This window comes from Myxocyprinus asiaticus, chromosome 35, assembly GCF_019703515.2.
Source record: "Myxocyprinus asiaticus isolate MX2 ecotype Aquarium Trade chromosome 35, UBuf_Myxa_2, whole genome shotgun sequence".
NCBI classification, from domain to species: Eukaryota; Metazoa; Chordata; class Actinopteri; order Cypriniformes; family Catostomidae; genus Myxocyprinus; species Myxocyprinus asiaticus.
The window spans coordinates 4,040,590-4,054,284 of NC_059378.1; the positions used below are offsets into that span (position 1 = coordinate 4,040,590).

Sequence of the window (13,695 nt, forward strand, 5' to 3'; positions counted from 1 at the left end):
GTGACCCGAAGCCCTAGCCGGCTCAGGTGCCTGAGCACAAGGCCCCTGTGTGTGCACAGCAACTCTCGAGAGTGAGCTAGAATCATCCAGTCGTCGAGGTAGTTGAGTATGCGGACGCCCACTTCCCTTAACGGGGAAAGAGCTGCCTCTGTGACTTTCGTGAAGACACAAGGGGACAAGAACTGGCCGAAGGGGAGGACCTTGAACTCCCAGCCATCAAAAGCAAACCGTAGGAAGGGTCTGTGTCGAGGTAGAACCGAGACGTGAAAGTACGCGTCCTTCAGGTCTACCGCCACGAACCAATCTTGATGCCGGACACACAGCAATATGTGCTTTGGCGTCAGCATCTTGAACGGGAGTCTGTGCAAGGTCCGATTCAGAACTTGCAGGTCCAAGATTGGCCACAACCCACCGCCTATTTTCGGTACGATGAAGTAAGGGCTGTAAAACCCACCCTTCACTGAAGTAAAGCAGATGGCGCTGAACCGGGGCCAGCACCTGGCGAACTGAATTGCGTAGCCGAGTCGGATGATCCTGATCAACCACCGCGATGGGTTGGAAAGCGGTGGTTGGCCAGGACGAGGGGCACTATGGGGACGATCGCGTTTAATGTACCTGTGGGTGGGGCCTCGCGGTGGGAGGGAGCAGGTGTTGCCACGTTGAGGAGCCTCGCTTCGTCTCGAACTCGTGGCTGTACTGAGGGGACCCTCGAAGCACTTACCTTGCTCCATGTACCCGGTGTCGGGGGGGTCAATGATGGGGGAGGAGGGACTTTTTGACTGTCCTCGTAGTCCGTCACAACCACCTGGCCGTGGGTGTGAGTGTGGTGCAACCGGATGCGTGAAGGCAGGGGGATCCGCGTTTGCGGCTTCTAAGTCGCATGTGCTCAGTACCAGGTTGCCGTGATAACGGTGGTCGTAAACACTGGCTATGTGACCCAGGGAGTGAGGAAACTGCTCTTTTATTGAGAATGTGGGTACCGCAGCCCGTTCGGGGTGCGGCAAACATAAAAGAAAAGGAAACCAACGATTTACCGGGGGATGGAGTGGTCTGGATACCAGCTCTGGGTTTGCAGCAGACATCTCGCTCCCTGGGTCGTCCATTTCAGGGGCCTCGTGCCGGTCCTCGTGCCGGCCCATGAGACGGGGGGCGTCAGCTTCCTGCGGGAGGCTCTATGCTGGGGCCTTTCGGCACCGCCTGGGCTTTCGCCGCCGCAGGGGGACGCCCTTGGCGAGCAGATGGGATACGGGATCTTGAGCGGCGCCGGGGCAAGATGTGTTGTATAGCCTCCGTCTGCTTCCTCACCACCGAGAACTGCTGGGCGAAGTCCTCGAAGGTGTTGCCGAATAGGCCGATCTGGGAGATGGGGGCTTTGAGAAAACGAACCTTGTACGCATCCCTCATCTCGACCAGATTCAGCCACAGGTGGCGTTCCTGGACCACGAGGGTGGACATCACCTGCCCAAGTGCTTGCACCGTGATCTTTGTCGCCCGGAGGGCGAGGACGGTTGCCAAGCGCAGCTCCTGCATCACATCGGGATCAGGACTACCCACTTGCAGTTCCTTTAGTGCCTTGGCCTGGTGTTCTTGCAGGAGGGTCATGGCATGCAGGGCAGAGGCGGCCTGACCAGTGGTGCTGTAGGCTGTGGCCGTCAGAGATGACGTCATCCTACAGGCCTTGGAAGGGAGTGCTGGGCGATCCTGCCAGGTGGCTGCGCTTTGCGGGCACAGGTGCAACACAACCACCTTATCCACCTGAGGGACCTCCGTATACCCGTGGGCCGCCCCGCCATCGAGGGTAGTGAGAGCGGACGAGCTGGGAGGTCGGTTTCGGGCAGAAAAAGGTGCCCTCCATGACCTCGTCAGCTTGTCGTGCACTTCCAGGAAGAAAGGGACCGGGGGGCGGGTGTGGCTGTGAGTGGCGCCCCAAACCCAGGAACCAATCATCTAGCCGCGAGGGCTCAGGGGAGGGTGGAAGGTTCCACTCCAATCTGACACGCTGCGGCCCGGGCAAGCATGGCGGTCATCTCGCCGTCAGCCTCAGACTGGGCGGGCCGACCCGAAGGTGGCAGCCCAGTCGAGTCCTCGGCATCTGACATCACCAGTACGCTCTCCGATGCAGCGATCAAGCACTCATCCCGCTCCAAGCTCCGAAAGGGACACTATGCTGGCCCTGGGGCAAGCTGGTCTCCTCTCGGAACTCGCCGGGGACAAACGAGCGTGCTGGGGAATGGGAGGTCTGCGGGGATTTACCCGGGGAGCCACGCCCATTGAAGGCCCCAAATCGCCTCCTGCACCAGCCGGGCCAGCCTCGTACCCAGAGGTAGAAGGCACGGCACGGGGGGCAGCTAGAGTTGCTTTCCCCCGGAAGAAGGAAAGCCACGACCGCAATGTTGCCATGGTCATATTCTCGCAATGAGAACATGAACCATCCACGAATGCTGCCGCAGTGTGATTACGATCCAGACACGTGAGGCAGCGCCCGTGGCCATCGGAAGCGGAGAGATAGCGACTGCATCCAGGAATCACACAAAGACGGAAAGGCATCTTGAAAAAGACGCATCTTTAAAAAGATATTCATATGTCAATGTGTTTGCTCTAATACAGAAAATATACTCTTTGCAGGAATATAAACTCTCTTGGTGCTGTCGAAGCGCCCAGGGACGTAATCTCCACAGATCTGTGCAGAGGGAGAGAAAAGCCGCTGGAATGCACCGTATATCCAACAGCAAACACTTCTTGGGAGGTGAATGGACCGGTAGTGAAAGATAGCTTGCTGACACAACTGCTCGGCTCCGAAGAAAAAATTTGAATAAGTGGTTGTGAGCCAGCTCCTTTTATACTAGTATGTCCAGGGGAGTGGCATGTAAATTCCACTCACCAATTCTCATTGGCCTTTTCTCAAAGATCTGAGGTGTTTGAGGCTCCCAGGGGCGACCCCTAGTGTCACTACATCGACACAACATCGAGTGAGTGACATAATGGGAACAAATGTTCACAACACAAAGAAATGAAGTCACATCAATTTACAAATCAAACAAAATTTCACAACACAAAGAAATTAAGCCACATCAATTTACAAAGCAAACAAATTTCACAGCACAAAAAGCCACAACACAACAAAATTTAGCCAAAACACAATAACATTTAGCCAAAATACAAAAAAATTTAGCCAAAACATGAATAAATTAATCCACAACACAACTAAATTAAGCCACAAAACAAAGAAATTAAGACAATTATTAATTTCTTTGTGTTGTGGCTTAATTTCATTATGTTGTGAACTTTTGTTTGCTTTTAAATTTCATGGTGTTGTGCACCTCTGGGCCACCATACATAGTGGCCCCATTCACTTCCATTGTAAGTGTCTCACTGTAACCCAGATTTTTGCTTTTTTTTTAAAAGAAAAGCAGGGATGAGTTTAAATTATAATTTTTTTGTATGATAATCAACATTATTCCAAAAATATGGATTGTGCTTAACTTTTATTGAATACTGAATTTCGTGTAAATTTAACCCTTGAAATTTTAGCCCCAATTCCAAAAATTACTTTTTTTTTTCTTTCAAAGAATATTACCTGTAACCAAGGGTGTAGAATCCAGGGGGGATGTTGGGGAGGTGCAAGCAAGTACAAATGGTCAAAAAATCATACCAAATCCAAACAGTTTACTCTCTCCTTTAGCAGTGACTTAAAAACCACTCTATGACAACAGGTGGAAAATTACTAGTACGCTAAAAATTAAATCATAAATGCTATTGTAAATCCATCCATCCATCCATCCATCTTCTGCAGCTGCTTGTCCTATGCAGGGTCACGGGTAGTGCTGGAGCCTATCCCAGCTGTCTCAGGCCGAAGGCTGCAGTTGTAAATAAGCAATGATTGTAATACATATAAACATAACAATAAAAACAATAATAATAATTGAAAAAATAAACCATGACCTCTAGAAAATTTTACGCAAATCTCATTATTTTTTGTTTTAACAAATGGCTTCAACCGCAATGGTCAGGGACATTATTTGATGTTCTGTACTTTCAGAATTTTAACTTTATTACCACATGCTGGTAGAATCATTAAACTGCAAATGCAGGAACTGAATAACTGAGTTAAGGCATGGTATTGAAACATCTTAGCGCAATGACATATTTCTCAGGAAAATAACAAATTGTGCTTTGCGCCACTTAATTAATATTCAATACACACACAGTTTGCATGCCTACACCCACAGTAGAGCAAACTCTCCCACCCACGCCCACTTGCGCTTTGCACTGGCACGAAAATTGGATAAGACGTAGCACAGAGACGTAGCGTTTAGATCTGCGCTTTGCGCACTGACAAAAATAGAGCCTGAAATATCTTAACAACCCTAAACATATGCATATAAGTACAATAGACTACTATGAAATGTTTTTACTAAATAAAAAAAAACTTCTAAATAATCCTGTAAAATGATAACCTTATGTACTCTATATTGCTATATTTGGCCTACTCTATATAGCATGCATTAATCTTCCCTGCGGGAGGATTTTTTATGTCATGTAGTAGATTCAACATATGTTTCCCAAATTCCCAAATTTAAAACATGATATGTTCTAATAAGATGTTTACTTAAATTTTAATATGTTTATTTAAGAACCATATCATATTTGTAAGTAAAAGTTACTGAATTTACTAAAATGTTTAAGTTAATATTCAATATTACGTATGCCATAAAGTTTTATCCCATTAAGATTTACTTTAATCTGTGTAAAAACTTGCAGAATAAAAATTGAGTAAATCGTACTAATAATTTTTTTTCAGTGAATGTAGCTATGTTGTTGTTGGGAGTGGTGAGGCATACTGGAAAAAGAAAAGCTGCAGACTGTCCCTGTAATAGGTATAATGTCATGCACTTTGGATTAAAGCATTGGCTGAATGACAACTTGCTATACTTGCATACTACACATAAATATGAACAAGAACATGGCATTTAACATATTATAATATATAAATATAAAGACATAAGAGATACAAAATAATTAACAATCAATGTATTACAAGTGTAAACCCAGTGTTAAGTGAACTGAATACAATAATATACACATATGGGTCATATCCGACCCACATATGCATTATAGGGGTAGTGATGCAAACTCTCTTGCAATTTAATAAATATAGAACTAAATGTTAAAATAATCAGTTCACATGGTCAAAGACATCTTTACTGAGGAATACCTGGAGTGTCAGATGAAAAGACCACTTCATATAAAAATGACAGTCAAAAAGTAGACCACTGTGTCATATTTGACACACATATGCATTTTAGGGCATGGTACGAACAATAATGCATGTCAACAAAGAAACAATATCACAGTAATTTTGCTTTATCAAAGGACTAATAGTTCCTGTGCCTGTGTACAATCTCAGAAGGCCTTGTAGGAGTTTGTGGTGGAGCAAAATCGGTTCAAGGAGCTGCATGGTCTACTTGAGCGAATTTATATTCAGAATGAGAATGCGCTTTTTAATTACAACTGCTTGGGAAAGAGGGACAAAAAGCATCTGAGCACAAGCAATGGCCTGCAGAAAAAATCTGTACTTCAGTATGCCAGGAACACAGCTCAGTGTAGACTTCTTCCAGAAGCAGGTCTGAGGGTCATGGAGCTTGTGGAATTGAGTGGAACGCCTGACTAATAATAATTAATACATCCATTGCGAAATGTTTGGATTTAACAGCTGTGCTGCTGTAAAGTCCTTCAGCTGCAAGAAAAACACTAGGTTTCTAGGTTTTATGGCATGATGCTGTTCCTGTAGCTCAGCTGGTAGAGACAGTGCTGGCAAAGCCAAGGTCATGGGCTTGAGTCCCAAGAAACACACATTCTGATAAAATGTATACCTTGTATGTGCTGTCAAATCACTTTGGATAAAAGTATCTGCTAAATACATTAAGTGTTATACCATGGTGCTTTTTGTGAGAAGCGTAAGCATAGTTCTAGCAAGAAGATCTCGGGGTTCATTCTATCAGGCATCTCATCCAATCGCAACACAGCCTCCAATTTATAAGGCCGCTCAGGTGTTTCTCATTGTTGCTTACTTCTGTTGTTTTCACCTGCAGCGACCACCCATTCCCATGACTCACTTTGAATAATGCAATGCAGTTGGTCTAACTTAAAATGGATTGTTTCTATACTTATAATCGATTACTTTAAATCAATAATTTTCCATAATTTTTCATTCGATTACGTCATTCGCCATGCTTAACTGGATTGTAGTTCATTCCCTCATTAAAGATGTTAAGTACTTCGTACTTCTGTCTTTTTGTCCGATTTTAAAATATGTATTTGCTTCAATTCAAAGTTTGTAATGTTGTGATTCACCTTGGAGTTGGTTGGTTTGGTTCCTGGATCACAACTCTTTGAAGGATTTTATGAAATCCCGATTGAAAATAGGGCAAAATATTTCTGGAACCAAGACGGCTGAAAAAGTTGGCAGGCACTGATGTGCTCTCTATGCAATAATATAGAGATTTAAAAGCTGAATGCCATGTTTATTCACTTTACCCCTGTAAGCCCATTTATATGTTAAAACACCAGTTTTGTATTTTTTCTCACAGCTGAAGCAGTTTGACGTTGTGGACACTGAGAGTCTGATTGGCTGCTATTCACACGCTGAACACGGAATCAAGATGGATGGCCTGGCCTACCTAAGGCAATTCTATAATGAAAGGAGTCTAGTGATGACAAAACAGGCCAGGAAAGGAGGAGCGGTGACCACTTCTGCCTTTCATTCAAAGTGGCCAGCTTCTGGTCAGAGCTGACTGCCAGGTTTGTACTTCTGGCTAGGGTAGACAATTGGCAATAGATCAGTCTAAAGACTGCTATGCTTATGTGAGATTCTGTGTGTAATGAATCAGACAGCTGAGCTGGGTTGAGATCCAAGTTTAAAGGCAAGGGTCAGGGTAGGGACTCAAGGCAAGGTAATCCAATGGAAAATCAGAAATCAAATCTAAAATGTAATCTAGAACATAGAGTGAACGGGACAAGACCAGTTACACCAGCAGACAGTGATTGTAGTTATTCCCAGTGATTGCTTGAATAGCATATACATACATCATGTGTGCATACACACACACATACAAATATATATATATATATATATATATATATATATATATATATATATATGTATAAATATATACATATATAAGTCATCTATTTATACTAACTACCCCCACCATTGCTGAGACCAAGCTCAAGACAGCCATGACAAATTTCTTTGAGGTCAACTGCTGTTCAAATGAAGGCAAGCATATTTGATAGACGTTGAACTGGTAAATGGTTTACATGTTTAGTTGGTTAAGAGAATGAAGAACGGAGTGACAATTTGCACTCCAGTAGTCTGGTGGAAACTCACTAACAAAATGCGCCCCCATGTGCCGCTTTACTGAGAAGGTTATAGCTGCAGGCATAGCTCCAAAAAAGGGTAGGAACTCCAAACCTCTAGTAAAGATAAAGGGAACCCCTACCTTAACCCTATCCCTAACCTTAACCGTAAGTGGAAGTGATGCCCCCTTTAGAGTAACCCCACCCTCTTTTGGAGATTCTGCCACCCATTTGAAGATCTCCTGCTACTTGGCTGTAGTATCTCAGGGTGTTACAACGGTGTGAAATGCTTTGTCATGCTGACGATCTGGGTTCCAATCACGCCTTTTGTCCCACTTTTAATATTTCCTGTAATACTTATAATAATAAATTAAAGTGATTCCTTGCAGTGATTTGGTCACAGTGAAGGTTGGGGATATTGAGAGAAGCATCTATCGCTAGTTATGCTCAGTTGACAGCATTTGTGGCATAATTTTGATTACCACAAAAAATTATTTAGCCTCTTCCTTTTCTTTAAAAAAAGCAAAAATCGAGGTTACAGTGAGGCACTTACATTGGAAGTGAATGGGGCCAGTAGGTAAACCTTCCCCCAAGCAATCAGACTTCTGAACTCTTGATCTCTCATGATCAATATACATCAGCACTGCACTTTATTACCCTTACTCTTATATCTCACACCGGACTGTCATAAATTATATTATTATTATTATATTTTGTCTCTCTTAACAACTGACTATCAACCGACAGCCTGAATGTCAATACAGTACAATACTGTACATTCTATATATATATATATATATATATATATATATATATATATATATATATATATATATATATATATACTTTTTTTTATATATATATTTTAATTTTTATTAATAATGTGTATCTATATAGTACGTATTGTATACTGTACAGTGTATGTTATTATTTGTATATTGTTGAGTGTAATTATGTGTATAACAGATGTTTAAATTGTGTTGTGTTAATCTGATGTTATTGTAAATTGGTATACACTATATTGCCAAAAGTATTCGCTCATCTGCCTTTAGACGCATATGAACTTAAGTGACATCCCATTCTTAATCCATAGGGTTTAATATGACGTCGTCCCACCCTTTGCAGCTATAACAGCTTCAACTCTTCTGGGAAGGCTTTCCACAAGGTTTAGGAGTGTGTTTATGGGAATTTCTGACCATTCTTCCAGAAGCGCATTTGTGAGGTCAGACACTGATGTTGGACGAGAAGGCCTGGCTCGCAGTCTTCGCTCTAATTCATCCCAAAGGTGCTCTATCGGGTTGAGGTCAGGACTCTGTGCAGGCCAGTCAAGTTCTTCCACACCAAACTCACTCATCCATGTCTTTATGGACCTTGCTTTGTGCACTGGTGCGCAGTCATGTTGGAACAGGAAGGGGCCATCCCCAAACTGTTCCCACAAAGTTGGGAGCATGGAATTGTCCAAAATCTCTTGGTATGCTGAAGCATTCAGAGTTCCTTTCACTGGAACTAAGGGGCCAAGCCCAGCTCCTGAAAAACAACCCCACACCATAATCCCCCCTCCACCAAACTTCACAGCTGGCACAATGCAGTCAGACAAGTACCGTTCTCCTGGCAACCGTCAAACCCAGACTCGTCCATCAGATTGCCAGATGGAGAAGCGTGATTCATCACTCCAGAGAACGCGTCTCCACTGCTCTAGAGTCCAGTGGCGGTGTGCTTTACACCACTGCATCCGACGCTTTGCATTGCACTTGGTGATGTATGGCTTGGATGCAGCTGCTCGGCCATGGAAACCCATTCCATGAAGCTCTCTATGCACTGTTCTTGAGCTAATCTGAAGGCCACATGAACTTTGGAGGTCTGTAGCGATTGACTCTGCAGAAAGTTGGCGACCTCTGTGCACTATGCGCCTCAGCATCCGCTGACCCCGCTCTGTCATTTTACGTGGCCTACCACTTCGTGGTTGAGTTGCTGTCATTCCCAATCGCTTCCACTTTGTTATAATACCACTGACAGTTGACTGTGGAATATTTAGTAGCGAGGAAATTTCACGACTGGACTTGTTGCACAGGTGGCATCCTATCACAGTACCACGCTGGAATTCACTGAGCTCCTGAGAGCGGCCCATTCTTTCACGAATGTTTGTAGAAGCAGTCTGCATTCCTAGGTGCTTCATTTTATACACCTGTGGCCATGGAAGTGATTGGAACACCTGAATTCAATTATTTGGATGGGTGAGCGAATACTTTTGGCAATATAGTGTATGTCTCATCACTGTCACGACTGCTATGTTGATCGGAACTGCACCCAAGAATTTCACACACCATTGCACTTGCGTATATGTCTGTGTGACAATAAAGTGATTTGGATTTGGATTTGGATTAAACGTTGAAATACTCACTTTTTTTAAAGTGTAGCCACAAGACATAAACAATATGCATTTTAACATGATTTTAGTTTGCTAAAATTGCTCACTAACCTTTTCTGTGTAAAGTTACATCCAATTTTACAAATCCGTTGCCATGACAATGTATGCTGGAAACCCACAACCGTATAAATGATGATTTAAACAACTGTAAATCTAAAAAAATATGCATGTTTTAACAAAACAATGAATGTAAGTGCTTTTATTAAATTATAAGCTTCACATTTCTGCCTTTAAACCCTCCAAAAATTGGCCCCATTGACTTCCATTGTAAGTGACTCAATGTAACCTCGATTTTTGCCTTTTTCAAAGAAAATAATATTTTTTTGTGGAAATCAATATTATGCCACAAATGCTTTCGATTGAGCTTAACTTGTGTTGAACCTGGAATATTACTTAGAGCATTCCTAATATTTAAGTGTATGTAATATGGATGTATTTCGTTAAACTAAATGAAACTAAATCTATATATATTATTAATTCAAACGTCCTTATCTCAAGGTGACTGAGGCTAAATGGTGTTATCAGTCTTAGAGTCGGAGGGTCTCCCTGTGTAGCGGTGAACAGTGGAACGGGGAAAAGATTTGTCTGGCGACGGGCTCCAAACTTGATGTTAACCAAGACCCTTTACTCTCTGATGTCATCCCCATTCAAGTGAGCCATCGGATCGAACCAATTCTAAATTATCTTACACTGTTTGCAAGGTTTTCTGGCTTAGTTATATGACCAACCAAATAAGATAAGCAGAGCGTTTCTGTCTTGATTGACAGGTATTGAAGGGCTGGCCATGAATAACAGAATCACTGGAGTGGACACCAAAATGCCCCCTCTACCTGATGGGACAATATGAAGCACTTCAGGTGCAGTTACATTATTGCAATCTAATGTAATGCACTGTAATTTGTAATTAAAGGATGATGATACTTTATAAACTAACCCTTTGAATAAATATCCCAAATATCCACAGGTTGCGCCTCATGCTGTAAACCTTGCAGGAGGTCAAGGTGCACGTATACGCATATTCAAAAACATCATGGCTCAACACAGTGGATTGGATGAGAATGCATCAACAAAGATGGATAGGACAAGGACCGAAGAGTACATATCGCATATGCACGACCTCATGTGGTTGTAAAATGTGCATACAGACACCTGTGGAGAGGCAAGTTCAGTAGTCTCAGGTCAGATGTCAAATTGGCAGTGAGGATGGATGGGGAAGCTTTCACAGTCCTGGGGGGATTACTCGTGAATTGTAATCAGGTAATGATTACAAAAAAATGTAATTAATTGGACTCGATCGCTATGACAGCACGCCTCACGAACGAGCGCGCTCAGTCCGTGCTGAATTGCCTGAAGTCATTCAGGGGAAGAACAGCGTAGTAATGTTATCTCATAGATTACATTTTTGGGGGGTAATCTAATCTGATTACTTTTGGATTACTTCCAACCTAATTCTATTTTATTTGATTTCACATGCATTTGAGTTAGGATAATCTTGTATCATTTTAACATAAAAGAAAATGTATTACATTCTTTATTACAAACAAAAAGAGCCTCACAAAAAGAGCTTTTCATGAAATTTTTAAAAAATGCATTAAACATTACATGAATGAACATACAATAAACATTAAATCTAACAACAATGACAATGCATGGCCAAAGTTTATAATTCAAAACACTGAGACATCAAGTTCATTTTAAGTGCATAAATCAATAGCAACATTTCTAACATTAAAGGGATAGTGCATTTATTCATTTGGCAGAGGCTTTTAACCAAAAGAGGAACACATAAGCTAATCATTTTAAGGAGACAGTGGTATGAAAAAGTGCCGTATTACAAAGTTTCACTAGCATCAGAATAGTAGTATTCAAAACAGATTAAAGTGCAACAAGAATGTTTTTTTGTTGTTGTTGTTGTTGTTTGTTTTTTTAGTGACTAGTTAAGGACTCATGGAAAAGATGTGTTTTTAGCCGTTTTTTGAAGACAGAAAGTGAGTCAGCTTCACGGATGGAGTTGGGAAGGCCATTCTACCAATGTGGTACGATGAAGCCGAAAGTCCGGGAAAGTCCGGGATAGTTCACCCAAAAATGAAAATTCTCAGCATTTACTCACCCTCGTGCCATCCCAGATGTGTATGGCTTTTTTTCTCTGCTGAACACAAACCAAATGTTTTACAAATAATATTTCAGCTCTGAAAAAAAAAAAAAAAAGCACATTGGGAACTGGCCATTCCAAATTGGGAGGAAAAAAAAATAAAAATCTTTTGTGTTCTGCAGAAGAAAGAAAGTCATACACATCTCGGATGGCATGAGGGTGAGTAAATGATGAGAGAATTTTCATTTTTGGGTGAACTATCCCTTTAATGAACATAAAACGATTATAAAATGAACAAAAATGAATGACCATAAAATCAACAGAAATTATGTTGTTAGGTATATCAGCGGTATGCTGATTTAGAATGAAAAATGCAAAAGATTGAAAATAAAGAGAATGATTATGTGATCAATAAATTATAAACAATTTACTGCCATTGCCTTCTTAATATGCAATAATGTAATCCATAAAAAGTAACTAGTACGAGTATTTTAAAATGTAATTTCAGTGACAATCCAATTACAAGTACTTGATTTTTATAATCTGATTACATAATACAGATTACATGTAATCCATTACTACCCAGCACTGAGTTTTATCATGCTGAGAACAGCCTTGAAATATCAGCTGTTCATTTTCTTGTGGCAAATAAATCCAGTGCTGTGAAAAAGTATTTTCCCCTTCCAGATTTCTTCTTTTTGTGTATTTTTCACACTAAATTGTTTTAGATCTTCAAGCAGATATAACATAAAACAAAGGCAACCTGAGTAAACACAAAATACAGTTTTCAAATATTTTTTTATTGAAGCAAAACTAAAAAAAAGTTATCCAACACCTCTATCTCCCATGTGAGAAACAAACTGCCCCATTAATCTTAATAGCTGGTTGTGCCACATTTAGTAGCAACAACTGCAACCAAATGCTTCCGATATCTGGAGATCAGTCTTTCACAACGCTGTGGTGGAATTTTGGCCCACTATTCTTAGCAGAAATGCTTTGGTTCAGCCACACTGGAGGGTTTTTGAGCATGAATTGCCTGTTTAAGGTCCTGCCACAGCATCTCAATCGAGTTCAAGTCAGGACTTCGACTAGGCCACTCCAAAACTTTATTTTTTCTTCTTTTGAGCAATTTAGAGGTGGACTTGCTTTGGATCATTGTCTTTCTGCATAATCCAGTTGCGCTTGAGCTTCAACTCTTGGACTGATGACCGGATGTTCTCCTTTAGGATTTTCTGGTAGAGAGCAGAATTCATGTTTCCCTCAATTATTGCAAGTTGCCCTGAAGCAGCAAAGCATCCCCACAACATCACACTACCACCACCATGTTTGACCGTAGGTACGATGTTGTTTTTGTGGAATTCTGTGTTTGATTTACACCAGATGTAACAGGACCCCTGTCTTCCAAACAGTTCCACTTTCGACTCATCAGTCCACAGAACATTCTCCCAAAAGTTTTGAGGATCATCAAGGTGTGTTTTGGCAAAATTCAGACAAGCCTTAATGTTCTTCTGGTTTAGCAGTGGTTTTCGCCTCGCCACTCTTCCAAGGATGACATTTTTGGCCAGTGTCTTTATGATAGTGGAAGTCATTAACAGTGAGCTTTATTGATGCGAGAGAGGCCTGCAGTTCCTTGGATGCTGTCCTTGGCTATTTTGTGACTTCCCAGATGAGTCGTCGCTGTGCTCTTGGAGGAATTTTGGAAGGTCAGCCACTTCTGGGAAGGTTCACTACTGTGCCAAGTTTTCTCCATTTGGAGTTAATGGCTCTCACTGTGGTTCTTAGGAGTCCCAGAGCCTTTGAAATCTCTAACCCTTCC

General features: G+C 41.9%; 1 pseudogene; it reads left to right on the forward strand.

The window, feature by feature from the left end:
• The first annotated feature begins 5,552 nt into the window (after positions 1-5,552).
• LOC127425845 (uncharacterized) lies at positions 5,553-10,919 on the forward strand (annotated as a pseudogene).
• Positions 10,920-13,695: the final 2,776 nt, after the last annotated feature.